General features: G+C 42.5%; 1 protein-coding gene across 1 annotated transcript in view; it reads right to left on the bottom strand.

The window, feature by feature from the left end:
• Window positions 1-15202, bottom strand: part of chsy3 (chondroitin sulfate synthase 3) — a 288145-nt gene that overhangs the window by 217933 nt on the left and 55010 nt on the right. The window lies entirely within an intron of this gene.

The following is a 15202-nucleotide window of genomic DNA, read 5'->3' as shown; positions in this document are numbered from 1 at the left end:
GGGCGAGTACAAAGCAGAATGAATGTCAGCCTTTGCTCAGTTGTTTGCGCCCTCGCTTCTGAGTCAGAAGGTTGTGGGGTTCAAGTCCCACTCCAGAGACATGAGCACAAAAATCTAGGCTGATACTCCAGTGCAGTACTGAGGGAGTGCTGCACTGTCGGAGGTGCGTTCTTTCAAATGAGATGTTAAACTGCCCTCTCATGTTGACATAAAAGATCCTATAGCACTATTTCAAAGGAGAGCCGAGGAATTATCCCTAGTGTCCTTGTCAAAAGTTATCCCTCATTCAACGTCACTAAAACAGATTATCTGGTCATTATCACATTGCTGTTTGTGAGACCTTGCTGTGTGCAAACTGGCTGCCACATTTCCCACATTATAATAGTGACTACACTTCAAAACGTACTCCATTGGCTATACAGCCCCCTATTACTACTAGGGGGATCAAGGGGTATGGTGAGAAAGCAGGAATGGGGTACTGAAGTTGCATGTTCAGCCATTAACTCATTGAATGGTGGTGCAGGCTAGAAGGGCCGAATGCCCTACTCCTGCACCTATTTTCTATGTTTTTATTCGCGAGAGCCCACGAGTAGGGTGCCTGCCACCTGCCCCCCTCAGCTGCGGCAGTGAGTGGGAAGACAGAAGTTGGGACGGAAAGAGCAGCTGAAGTAAAGCAGCATTGCTCCAACTATAAATAATAAAATTGTAGCCTCATGCCAGATATGAATACAATCTATTTGTTCTATGTTTCAGATACAGTATCACCGTTTTCTCAGTGATAGTACTCTTGCCTTGGAGTCAGGTGGTCACCGGTTCAAGCTCCACTCCAGAGATTTGAGTATATTAATGTAGGCTAAAATTTCAGTGCCGCTCTGAGGGAATTTTTCAGATGAGATACTAAACTAAGACTCTGTCTACCCTCAGGTGGACATGAAAGATCCATGGCACTTTTTGAAGAGGAGGAGGGGAGTTCTCCTGGTACCTAGACAACATTTATCACTCAAACATCAAAATAATCTGGTCATTTATATAATTGCTGTTCGAGGGTGCGAAATGTGCACAAATTGACTGTCATGTTTCCCTACATAATGGTGATTACACTTCAAAAGTAGTTCACTGGCTGTGAAGCACTTTGGGATGTCCTGAGGTCATGAAAGATGCTAGAAATGATAACATAAGAAATAGGAGCAGGAGTAGGCCATACGGCCCCTCCAGCCTGCTCTGCCATTTAATATGATCATGGCTGATCCGATCATGGACTCAAGTCCACTTCCCTGCGCAGTCTCCATAAACCCTTATCGGTTAAGAAACCGTCTATTTCTGCCTTAAATTTATTCACTGTCCCAGCTTCCACAGCTCTCTAAGGCAGTGAATTCCACAGATCCACAACCCTCAGAAGAAATTTCTCATCAGTTTTAAATGGGCAGCCCCTTAGTCTAAGATTATGCCCTCTAGTTCTAGTCTCCCCTATCATTGGAAACATCCTCTCTGCATCCACCTTGTCAAGCCCCCTCATAATCTTATACGTTTCGATAAGATCACCTCTCATTCTTCTGAATTCCAATGAGTAGAAGCCCAACCTACTCAATCTTTCCTCATAAGTCAACCCCCTCATTCCCGGAATCAACCTCGTGAACCTTCTCTGAACTGCCTCCAAAGCAATTATATCCTTTTATAAATATGGAAACCAAAACTGCACACAGTATTCCAGGTGTGGCCTCACCAATGCCCTGTGCAACTGTAGCAAGACTTCTCTGCTTTTATACTCCATCCCCCTTTGCAATAAAGGGGAAGATTCCACTGGCCTTCCTGATCACTTGCTGTACCTGCATACTAACCTTTTGTGTTTCATGCACAAGTACCCCCAGATCCCGCTGTACTGCAACACTTTGCAATCTTTCTCCACTTAAATGATACAAGTTCTTTCTTTCTAATTTTGTTGACGCCAAGCTTAATAAAAATTTTGTTCCGGATAGTTGGTTTTCCTATGGCTCAGAATGCATAAGAACTTTAAATGGAGAGTTCGCCCAGTGGCACAATGCATTCATGTACAAAGTCACGGATTTGAATCCCAGCTCTGATGACATTTACACCCAGGCTTCCCTTGGGCTCCAAACTGCTTATATCTGCTTGAGTGAAAAAAAAAAATCTGTACAAGTTTACAAAGATTGCTGACATTTATAGTAATGTAGCCCTTGTAACTATCAAAATATTACCTGCTTGCACTTTGCCTATTCCATTGCCTTATAGAAAGCCAACAAGGAAGGTTCAACACTCATCTGCAGTGCTATTTCCCAGGAGCCTCCTACTGAACTGTAGGTACAGAGTCCTAAAATTGGACAGATAACCTATAGTAATCTATCATGAAACGGGAGGTTAACTGTGAATGGGAGATCAAGTAAAGGAGAATACAATGGTCCTGAGTTTCTTCATTGTCTTCAGCACTTACGCCATTGTTACACCACTTAGACCCCATTATTGTGCGACATGCTAACTTGATCCATCTTTTTAAACAGTGAAAATCCTATGCCCATCAAGGCCTATTTATAGCTGCACAAGTACATGGGAGTTTTCTGGGGTTACACCACTCCTACATTCAGTGTAACTTTACATCCAAGACAAGAACAGTTTAACAGCACCCTCAGCACTTCAGACAAGTGTAAGTGAAGTTTTGGTGAGTGGACGCAGGCATTAACTTCAGAGATTACAGACTTCCAACTGCATTTTATTGGAGTGCTTTCCTCTCTTCCCAGAATTTGTTTTGGGACCCCCGACTTCACCTCCAAACTCATACCCAGTTGGTCTTTGGACAGGGATGACTTTCCACATGAGCAGACCTCTGCCATCCTCATGGGAAGACCTCTGCCATCCTCATGGAGGAAGAGTTGCAGCAGTAGTGTGTTGAGGCCAGGAGAATCAGGCAGCATAGCTGAGGATACAAGTGCATCAGGTACTATCCTCTCCAACATGTGTACAGGCCTCACCGCTCCTACGAGGACCGTGCTTGAGGAGCTGTACATCTGAGGGCGGTGCTACTCCAATGATGCCATTGTGGATCTATGCCGACTTCATCAAATGTGCACTTCACTGCCACGACTGCAATTAATGTGACAACAGCTCTCAACTTTTATAGCTCCAAGTCCTTCCAGACTTGCACAGGGGATCTGCGAAACATTGGCCAGGGGGGTTGACAGGGTGTGCATTCAGCAGGTGATGGACACCCTCTTTCATAGAGCAGCCAAATTCATCCACCAGCATCACTCCAGGCAGGATAGGCACTGAGCCAGGGATGTCTACAGGCTAGCTGGATTCCCCAGGGTGGCATAATGGTAAGCACGTGGGCACTGAAGGCACCAACTAAGCAGCCGCTGACATGTGAATAGGAAAGGACTCATTCCCCGTAAGTCCAGCTCGACTGTGATCCAAAACATGCCATGTTTTCACTCGCAGCTGCAAAGGGCATCAGAGGGCAGGACTTCTTCATTGACTGATCGACTGCAGTGGAAGCACCTCAACCCGTCCTCCTTCTATGCATCTTACTAGATGACACCAAAGCAGATCGCTTTGGGCCAGCAGAACCGTGCCAGGAATTTATTCCAGGGATTCCTTTCACTTTTTTCTGCACTGTTGATAAGTCCTGGGTGTAAGGCTGTTGGGAGTCAGTGGCAGTGCCAGCTCTCGATACACAGCATGACTGTTGCTGGTGTCTGGCTTAGTGAAAGGAAGACCCAGGAGTGCGAGGTTTCTGTCTTGTACTTCTTGTAGGATGACTCGGAGATCTTCAGCAGAGAAGCCATCGGGCTGCTTCTGCCGGTTGTCCTGATGTGGTGCCCATTGGGAATGATGGTGCCAATCTGGACTGATTGTGTGGGTGAAAGATGCTGTCAAGTGATTTGGTTTACATATAACAAAAAGTATATAGAGGCACTAGAGAAGGTGCAAAGAAGATTTACAAGGGTGATACCAGAACTGAGTTTATACCCATCAGGAAAGGCTGAACAGGCTGGGGCTCTTTTCTCTAAAAAAGAGAAAGCTGAGGGGTGGCCTAATAGAAGTCTCTAAAATTATGAAGAGGTTTGATAGGGTAGACAGAGAGAAGATCGTTCCACTTATGGGAAGTCCAAAACTAGTGGTCATAAATAAAAGATAGTCACTAATAAATTCAGTAAGAAATTCAGGAAAAACTTCTTTACCCAGAGAGTAATTAGAATGTGGACTTTGCTAACACACGTGAGTAGTAGAGGTGGACAGCACAGATGCATTTAAGTGGAAGCTGAATAAGTACATGTGCAAGAGAAAGGAATACAAGGATATGCTGATAGGGTTGGATGAAATGAGGGGGGAGACTAGTGTGGAGCATAAATACCGGGATAGACCAATTGGGCCGAATGGCCCGTTTCTGTGTTGTAAATTCTATGTAACCACTTGTCGGCTGCTAACCTTGCTGACGGATAGTGTACTGCTGCTGCCAGGCATCTGCAGAGTACTTGTAAAGAGTTACGTTATTGTTGCATGCAAGTTTCCTGGAGGTGGATGGTGGGTGTGTGCGCGCGCGTATCTCAGCAACTTACACACAGTTTCTATACACAAATTACACCAGAGCTGCATCCAAAATATTTAAATTAATTTATCCCAGGAAACTTGTGCATAACTCATTACACTGGTGAACGGTGTAACTTTCCGGCACAACAAGAGCGTAACGGACTTTGAAGAAATTCAGGGCCAAGATGTTTTCATACTCACAATCTTTATACAGCGTAGTCTAAGTCCCACCATCTTCCTACATGAACTATATGGATTCTTATTCAAGAAGGTAAGGGTTAAAGATGGACATGATTTATAATTGAATATTCCATTGGTTGTCTTTTCAAAAAAAACTTATACCATTACTCTTCAGCAAGAAAAACCCACATATCTTGTTCAACCAGCTGCCTGTAAACAACCTTAAACACAGGTGATAAAAGTGTACTGCAGTACCTCTACAGTGAGCAAATGTAAAGCTTATTCAAAAGGAGCATGAGAATTACCAAATGCCACATAACACTCAGCAGGCTATCAACTGAACTTCCTGTTAATTTGCATTTATGTCATTTTTTTCACCCCACAGCTTTGAACTTCAAAAGGAATTTGATCTAATTGCATGCACTCTCTGTTTTCTATTAAGAATACTTGGTTCCATGCTGTTATATTGTTGTGGAGCTGGTGCCAGGGATTCATCTTCAGGCCAGAAATGTATTATTATGCTAAAATAAATTAAAGTCTCTAACTAAATAGTGAGATTTGTAAATTGTTGCATAATGTACCTGACTTTTTCCATAATCAGCAAATGGAGAATAGTAATTGTTTTTAGCTCGACCATGAAAAAATTACAGGGCTCCAATTATTGTTCCCAATTCAATAGAATACAAATTTTAAACAGAGAAAGCTCACAAGAAGCATGCTTTACGCACACCAGTATTTTTTTTATAAACTGTGCAAAACTAGTGCATGTTCAGGGCAAAAGTACAAGCATAGAAGATACAAAACCTTTCTGGTGCCTCAACCTGTTACTATGTATTATGGGATTATGTCACACCTTTCTGGCACACAGGGTTATGCTGACAGTGCTTCACCAAGGTGAATATCGGATTTTAACTTGGTCATGGAGCGAAGTGGAGAACAACACAGAATGCTTTCCCACACAAAGGAAAGAACAATGGCTCACTTCTGCACACCCACTAGGATTGCAGCTACTGGTCCATAACAGTAGGAGGGAAAAAAACAGGTATAGGACCAGCATTTAAAACATTTACATACAGGAGAAAGAAAGCAGAATATCGAGAGAGTTAAATTTTTAAAAACCAATTTTAAACAGCAAGTACTTGAATTGGAAGATTATTTACAACAATCTCCATAAATTAGTTTGATCTCTTTGATAGTGTCGGTTAAGACACTTTTCTTTCTTGAAATACAACCATTCTGTGACCCAAGGAAGAAGGGAACATTTGAGAACAGGTGTTGGAAATACTGATCTGTTTAAATGCGATCCCTCATCTGTACACTATACTGAACAAACATTAATCCATGAAAGGTGTTGGGTTTATGGAAACTTGCAATAAATCTTCCATAAATTGACTTTCTGGTTTTACAAACTGAAGTTTAAAGCAGTGTTGGGACTGTTATGAGGAATATCTGATGCATCTGAGGTGTCAAATTGCTGAAATCCAATCTGGAAAAAAATGTAGAAATCCACTACTAGTAACATCTGTGAATCATGTCAGAACTACACAAATTCCAGTGCGGATTTACTAAACACAGAACCGGTGGAGCTGGGAGATGCAAAACGATGTGAAACTTCTAGCTGCCGCTGTGACCAACTGATGCCAAATCCCAGGACAGGATCATTTGAATATTTGGGGCAGGTGTCTGCACCTGTACTGGTGCAACAGAGGCAGCCACCCCAATGAAGCAGTGGGTCTCAGAGTGGCACTCTGTTGGTCCGAGACAAGAACCCAAGGCCTTATCAATGCATTTGCTCTGTGGCTGATGAAATGTGGCAAAGAACAAGCACCAAGCACTCATCCAGCACAAGGTACCTGCATGGTGCATATTCAGACTCAAACAAGGTTGCTGATGGCCATGTCCTCTACTTTTCAACCTACACCATAACAATGAAACAAAGAAAAAAAAAAGACTTGCATTTATATAGCGCCTTTCACAATTACCGGGTGTCCCAAAGCACTTTACAGCCAATGAAGTATTTTTTGAAGTGTAGTCACTGTTGTAATGTAGGACACAGTTATATAAGCCCCATCAGGTTGCAATCTTCTTGGATACCTAGGCATCCTCTGATCTTGTCCTTCCAGGACAAGCAGATAAAGAAGTGGGCTAGGGAACACCCATTGGTCCTGCTTAGATGGAGTTCAATTATTGTTCTCTCAGCTAACACAAATAGATGATGGTAGATGGGCTGCAACTTTAAGAAGTTGTGAATAATGAAAACAAAAGACAATATGAAATAAACAATTAAATTGCTGAGTCAGCTTGTTGCTACTTGATGCAACTACCACAACTACCAACACTCTTTTCCCCCCCCTCTCTCCGCACCCCCCCCCACCTAATCTACGGCCAACCATCCAGCAGCAATTTCATATGGGCTCTGAACTCCACAGGGCTACTCAGGTACTGAGACCCGCATGTGGCACAAGGGCCTCATTAACAATTTTTTGAAGGCCTTAATAAGCTAAGGCACATCTGGTGTACAGGCTTTCAGTATCAAAGGCACTTCCCTCCCACGTTATCCTGTATTATGCACAACGGGCATACAGCAGGCCTCAGTGCCCATTAATACGTTTCAGCGGCACCATCAATGTCAAGCATCACATTATTGGCCTCCAAGTTGCAGTGTTACTTTTGTGTGTTCCTGCAGACAAACAGCTCTTTGGGTCAGGTATTCAAGGACAAACCTTGCAATAATCTTAAAGGATACAGCTGACAACATCCTCATGTGCAAGTGATGAGACTCTTTCAAGGACACTGCTACAATATTCTAAATGGATGCTGGTTTATCCTTAAGAGTTACTGGTGGCATCTCCATGGAAATTGCAGCTAACTCAGTAACTGAGTAGTAAGGATACTTTTGTGGATGGTGGGGTGTTCTCACAATGAATAGCAATATCCTTTGGATTATAAGATCAAGATCAGATGCTGTAGGAAACCCTTGGATTGGTGGTGGATGCTGGCAACATGGTCATGGCCACTGAAAATGGCTAAGTGCATTCCAGTTAGATCCTTGCAGATCCAGTCTTAATTCCTTTTGCATGTTTGTGGAGTATGGAAAAAGATTGTGTATTTTAACCTTACACACACAGGGATCCATATTAAAAACACAGATGGAGTGTCATGTTTGCTCAGAAGATAAAATTATAGTGTAGTATTGTACTGACCAGGAAGGACCCAAGTTCAATACCAGAGTTTGTGCTAAGCTGACTGATCTCAGCCACTGCATTGGTGGAAGTGTTACAACGTGGGCCTCAGTGATCCTGGCCGAAGGAGGGGAAATATCAACTATCCCTTCACTTCCTGATCACTATCAAGTGAGCCTCGCTGGAAAGTGTGCATGTCGATGTCACATGAGCACTCACTGTCTATGGAACACACATTAAGAATGTCCTTCAGTTGAGGTACTGGAAGACTGATGGCACATTGAGACGGTCCTCGGCAAAAGGCAGCACCTTCAACAATGGAAAACTGCTACATGCAAAGTATAAACTATCCAGGGTAATGATTTGGTTTGTCCACTCTCTGTAAAGTCAAAATTACGGTTACAAACAAAATATTAAAAAATTTACAAATTAATTGACTAACTGGGGGGCAAAGTTTACTAGAGTTCTCATCAGTTATGAAGATTCGTAAAACCTATTTTCAACATGCAACCAATGAAAAATTTATCCAAACACTGAAAACTCATCCTTGTGGCTAAAGGTCGAGTTGTCAATTAAGCAGTCAAGCATCATGTGGCATTGCACGAAGAAAATAACTCGAGATCAACCACACTGGCATGTATTCAGACCACGAACATTGATGGAACAATGTATCATTGGGTGAATGCATCAAATTGCCATAATTATATGCTGGTGAATTTGACGCACTGCACCACTGACTGACTAGAAAAGGTGAAAAGGAATTTAAAAGTTGTACAAAAAATATTGTACCTTTTGTTATAGTGCACGCCTTGGAAATAAATGTGGGCATGCATTCTAATGGACCTTATTATTTGTTAACCCTTTTTGTACTTTACTGCTGCTTTTAAAATAGACATTTTCTGATTACCACCCTCCACAATTTGTTCACTTTTTCCCTTACTCCAAAAGGTGGCGATTTGTGCTGAGGTACAATTCCACAGGTGCTGGGTACTGGTCATTCTTTGTGTGTGAACCTTGACAGTGAATGCTAGCAGCGGATTCAATTGCACAAGCCATCTCCATTGGACTGTTCTTGTCCTAGGGGATATTTTCTGTTCCTAGTGGAACAAGAGGGCTGTGAACAGTTCACTCACCTGAAAGGTTGGATCTTCAGGTGGGTCCTTAGTTATTCTGCAAGGTGTCCTGGGTTGGGCCTGCCAAAGAGGGGAGGTGGTGCCTGTCATTAGTGTTTAAAGAGCTACAGGTCAGAAGTAAAGGGAATCAGCAATTTAAAGAGGATATCTCTGTGAATGCAGATTGATAATATCGCTGATATCTACTGTCGTAGCTTGGAGTAAGACAGTCGTTTAAAAATTCAGGACTGTGGTGATCTTGACAATCACTAACAATACTATCCCTGTGGTGGAGGAGGTTAGCTGAAGGTCAGATTCTAGGAAATGGTACCACTTTGTCAGTGCTTCCCTAGTGAACTGGAGCCAACAACAAAAAAAGTTATCCTGCAATACTCCAAGGTAGCTGTGCCTTTGCCTGTAGGTGTGACTGTCTTGGTACGGGTGGCTAAAATCAGTCTGCCTCTGATACAATCTGCCTTGCATGACATCCCTCCCACATTTCTCCTCTTTATCCTCCAAGAACACCAAAATAGACAAATTACCACTGGAATGTTCATTTTCAAAATTAGAATTGCAGCAATTAAAAATCTGGCAGCCACAACTCTTAGGCAGATACATTAAAAAAAAAATCTGTTCAAAATTAGCAGTGAAAATGAAGGGACAAGGTGAAAATAAATTACATTTTCAAATATATTTATTCTCAAAACATAGCAGGTATCCCTTTAAGAGTTGACTTCCTGTCAACCCAGAATATGCCTGCCTCATCACCCTTAATCTATTGGCGAACTTTGGAGCACAGTACAGGCACACATAAATTACAGAAAATGAACTTGTGCTAAATATATGTTCCATGAAAATAGACATAAATTAAAAGGAATTTGCACCTCTAAGCCCACTACAAGGTTTGGCTGGAGGTTCATGTGTGGCCTAGAATGGGTAGAGATGAAGCAGGAATGATCGCTATTTGAGTTTACAACAGTCCACAAAATGCACTCCACTCTGGCGTCACCAGTGATGGTGATCAAAAATTTAAAATAAACCAAAACCACAATTTGAAAAAAACTGCTCCAAATTTCTTTTGTTTCTGAAGTTTTACTGTAAATCTCAAGACTTAGAAAGGGTCATTTACTGCACTTTGACAAGTACAGGGAAGAGAGTGCCAAAGCATGAGGTTTATTGACCTCAATCAGCAATGTGTGGCAGCCAGCTCTCTGGGCTTCTAGCTACATCTCCTTATCCAGCTAATGGTTTTATGGAACAGCTATTCATTATCTTGTCTTGACACCACAGTGAAAGGCTGACATTTGAACAAACCAGCATGTCTTTGTTCCAATCGGTCAGCTTCTAAAAACAAAGTCATCCCAATGGATTTGATTCTTTTGCAGAATGTGAAAAGCCAGTGATGTTTCAACATTTTGAGCACATTTTTAAAAAAATCAATGCCTATTAACGTAGTTAATTTTTCCATCAGAATAAATTTTTCAAATTCATATTCAGTTTGTTAGCATTCACAGATCTTGGCCCTGAAAATTATGCAGGGTGCTGCCAACGGCCTCCCAGCATGGAAAGCACAGAGAAAAAGTGGAAATGGACACTTTCAGCTGTTTAGCCATTCCTCTGGGTTTTCCACCAGTCTCCCGCTAAGATTTAGGAAGACAACTGGGAGAACCTCATGGAATTTCAAGACCCGTGTCTGGTCCCACAGGAAGTAGCAGGGGAATGGAGAAAGTAATGGGAGAATGGCTTTCTCGCAAATCCTGCTGAATTTAATGGCAGGGATTGGTAGCTGTTTCCCACCCACAACCAGCGAAATAGAAAGGCTAGCTAGCTGTGAGCGGGTCAGCCTGCGGCACTAGGTTGTAGAGGAGGAGGAAGGATCAGGTGGGGAATGGTCAGGGGCCAGAGGAGCATTGGTAGGGTTGATGGGACTCGGGAGCTGGAGGAGCATCAGGTTTGAGGGAGGAGTCCCGGAAGGCAATCGGGGGCCAGAAGAGGGATAGAAGGCTTCGTTGGAGGGGGAAGTGCTAATCAGCAGCCTCGGGGGGGGGGGGGGTTTGAAACACTTGATCCAGAAGGTAAGTGTGAAGGCACTTAACCTCTGGATCCAGCAACCCTTGCCTTCCTTTAGCTGCCAGGTTCCCAGAAGCCTGAGAAACCCAACCAGCCACAGTTAAATTTGAAATGGTGGCTAAATCTGAGGCACGCAGCCTCAATTTTTAAACGGGCGATACTCCTCCTAGGAGTGGGCGGATTGGAGGTGGGATCCTGTTTTAAAATTATTTTTTTTGTTAAACACTTACCTCCTACTCAATCCAACCAACCCGTTTTTTCGGGTTAAAATTCCTCCCGACATGAGTGATGCATAATGAAGAGACATTAATCAGGTATAAAATGAGAGCAAATTTCTCTACTGTGTAGCATTAAACCCGAGCAGGATTTTCCTCTCTCCTATTTTACCCTCTGCCCAGTTCAAAGACTCAGTGGGTTTTTCAGGTCTCCTGACAAAAGTCCTCCCACAGTTACCTCACTTCCTGTGGAAAGTTCTGTTGAAATGATTTTTTCCAGTGATGATTTATAACTATGTTCTTTTGTTGGAGAACTCTGCAAGAGTGACTCAACCGATCAGAGCTCTGCATATCCGTATGGTGCAAAAATCATCACTACCTGTGTGTGCTATTTGGTTCTACAGTTTACAAATCCAATTACCTGTAATTTGATTGGACTGAAACAAAACATATCATACATGTAAACTAACTATACCAGGGATGGCTAATCTTTCAAGAGCCAAAAAAATAACCATATCTGACAAAGAGTGTTTGGAACCCTTTATATATTAGAGCTCTGCTGACAACACTGGGTCACCACTTTTCAATAGCTTTATAAATGGTAGGTCATTTATGTTTAGGAATGCCACAAGCAGCACGAGAATTCTACATCTGCACTTGTGGCATACACTGCGCCTTTTGACTCCATAAAGCAAAGATGTCAGCTCAATACTAACAATTTTCAAACGCCCACACATCACACCTTAGACTTCGGATTCCATAGAGCAAAGACTTCATCTCACGCTATCTACTAAAACAAGTGTGTGATATACACTCTGGTATTTCAACTCATCTGCCTTTTCCTTTGCTCACCTCTGTTCCAAGAATGGACTTTAATTTCATACTGTTCCTTGCAAAAAAGGTATATATATATTTTTTTAATGAATATATTATTCTACTTTATTCCCCAATTCCCCAAATAATCCAATTAAACAGCACTTGACATCTCAAAGTTTCAGGATTTGGATTTCCAGAGATTTGAGCACATAATCCAGGTTGACACTTCAGTGCAGCACTGAGGCAGTGAGACTTTAAACTGAGGCCCTCTCAGGTGGAGGTAAAATATACCTCAAAAAGCAGGGTCGTTCTCCAGATGTCCTGGCCAATATTTATCCCTCAATCAAAATCACTAAAAAACAGATTATCTTGTCATGCACTTCCTTGTTGTCTGAGAGATCCTGCTATGTTGAAAGTGATTCTTTTTTTCTACATTACAACTCTTCAAAAAGTACCCTAATGGCTATAAAGTGCTTTGGAATGTCCCGTGGTAGTGAAATGCACTATAAAAATGCAAGTCCGTTCCTTTCTTTTATTAAGCCTGAAACCTCACGTCGTTACTATCAACGAGTTATACTTTTGTAGCTAAACTCATCTTGACCTTGATCCATAAGCAAGTTGCAAGGCTTTACTCCCCATCATGCTTGCTTCTGCTCTCTTGACATCAATCCCTTCTTCGAACCACTGCCCATGAATCACTGGCCTGATGCTTCCGGCTCTTCAGAATGTACCGGACACGCTTTTAAATCCAGGTCTCACTCCATTCCAGCTTATTAAGAGCCAGTAAACAGCAAAACTCGTTTGCTAAATATGCTGTTACTTCAGAAAATTGCACTTCCCACTCCAAGTGCAACATGCAGAACTACTGCAGCTGCTCAATTAGAAGCCATACATTGAGTTCTTTATCCGTATTTCCACTGGTCATTCCATTTCCCTGTAGTTCATAATTCTCATCTGTTTCAACAGAAAGGGCTGGATTTTCGGGTCTTCTCCGTTCGGTTTTTCGCCCCCAAGGGGTGGCAATGAGGTGTTTTGGCCAGGTGGTCAGCCTCCAGTGCCCCGCAGCAATCCTCGGGTCCGGTTTAGTGCTGAGCAGCACCGCCCAGAGTAACTACGTCTGGTGTGAAATGCCCCTGGTTGCGACACCGGCGTGAGTTTTGAATCTTGCCCAACCCGTACGCCGCAAAGCCTCAGTGAATGCCTGGCAAATCAGATGGTCCAACGATCCCGACGGCGGAGAGGTAAGTAATGGACTCCTAAAGGTAAGTGTGATTGTTTTTTCTTTAAATTTGTTTTGCGATTTGTGTTGTGGCGGCATGGGCAATGTTTTGGGAATGTTTTTATGGTATTTCTTTTTTTTAAGTTTTTTTTTTCTTTTTAAGCATTCTCCCCCCACCCGCCTCCAGGTGTCTTTCGGAGTGCTCCCGGCCCAACTCTTTAGCTCGGGAGTTTCCCATGCTAGCACCCAAGAGGTGTACAACGCCTTCCTTAGCGCTGCACCCCCTGACTCAGGGCCCAGCTGTCCAAACTTACCAACTGAGGCACAAACTATTCCCTGGTGCTAACTTTCCCGCCCCGCCACCATTAGCGCCACAAAAATATCAAAGCTGCAAATCCAGCCCAGTGTCTTTTATAAAACTCTCAGTTTAGTCTTCCTCTTGCTGGTCTAACCTAGACTGGTAGAATTAAAACACAGAAAGTACATGGCAGGAATATTGTTAATTTAGTCTTTCATAAAAATGTTTTGTGGATATGGCAAGCATCTTGACTAATTCTCAGTAAATCTCTGAACCAGTGGCTTATATATTCTGAAATACAAGTATGTAACTGAGCCATAAAGATCAGGAGGTTCTTGGGATTCATTTAGTTTAACTCAGCCAGGCCAACAGTCGAAACTCTACAATTGGCCTCGGGAGTGCGCCAAGGGATCCCACTCCAGATTTCTACGCAGCGAAAAGTGCTCACATGTGCATGTCAAATGTGGACAAGATTGATATGGCTCTGATGCAACTCTTGGTTGAGTAACCTACACAAGACTTACTCACAGATCAAGATGGAACACTAATCAAAGGGCAGCCAGCACCTATTAAAATACCCCAATGTGAAGTAGCACCTTCTGGAAAGGAAGTAACATTTTAATAATACTAGTAACCCATACTAATAAGTTACCTTGATGGGAACATTCAAGCAGTGACTTGTGGACCATATAGTAGAACGTACCGTACAAATAAATATATATTATATTTCATGTTGAAATGAGTGTTTCAACATTATAACTCAAGTAGTTCTTACTTCTGTTGATAGTAGCAAGATGCTACATATGATCATACAGGAAAATTACAGGAAAAATGTGATTGCACTAGAGAGGCTACAGAGGAGATTTACGAGGATGTTGCCTGGACTGGAGAATTTTAACTATGAGTTAAGATTGGATAGGTTGGAGTTGTTTTCTTTGGAACAGAAGAGGCTGAGGGGAGACCTAATTGAGATGTATAAAATTGAAGGGCCTATATAGAGTGGCTAGGAATGACCTATTTCCCTTAGCAGAGGGCTCAATAACCAGGGGCATAGATTTAAAGTAATTGGTAGGTTTTGTGGGGATTGGAGGAGAATTTTTTTCACCCAGAGGGCGGTGGGGGTGTGCAACTCACTGCTTGAAAGGCTGGCAGAAGCCGAAACCCTCATAGCATTTAAAAAGTACTTGGATACGCACCTGAAGTGCCGCAACCTACAAGGCTACAGACCAAGAGCTGGGATTAGGCTGGATAGCTTTGTCGGCCAGCACGGACACAATGGGCTGAATCCTTCTGTGCTGTAAAATTTCTGTGATTCTATGATCATTTGTAGCTGATCCTTTTTCCCCCATTTTACGAATTTTATAAAGCAAATATCTATCAATACCAGCATTGGAATTATTTGGTTATCAGTCCCCTGTTGCTGCACAGTGAAGAAATATTAAGGACTCAATTTACAATAGGTTGCTAGGTACAACATCCGACCTATGTGCCAGCAATTCATGCAGAGGAAAACTAGTCATTTTGTACGTACATCGAGGCTGAGCCATTTCATTTTTCTTTCTGTATAT

Source organism: Pristiophorus japonicus, chromosome 1 (assembly GCF_044704955.1).
Source record: "Pristiophorus japonicus isolate sPriJap1 chromosome 1, sPriJap1.hap1, whole genome shotgun sequence".
Taxonomy (NCBI): Eukaryota; Metazoa; Chordata; class Chondrichthyes; family Pristiophoridae; genus Pristiophorus; species Pristiophorus japonicus.
Note: the sequence above shows the minus strand (reverse complement) of the source record. Positions and strands in the feature narration are given on the sequence as shown.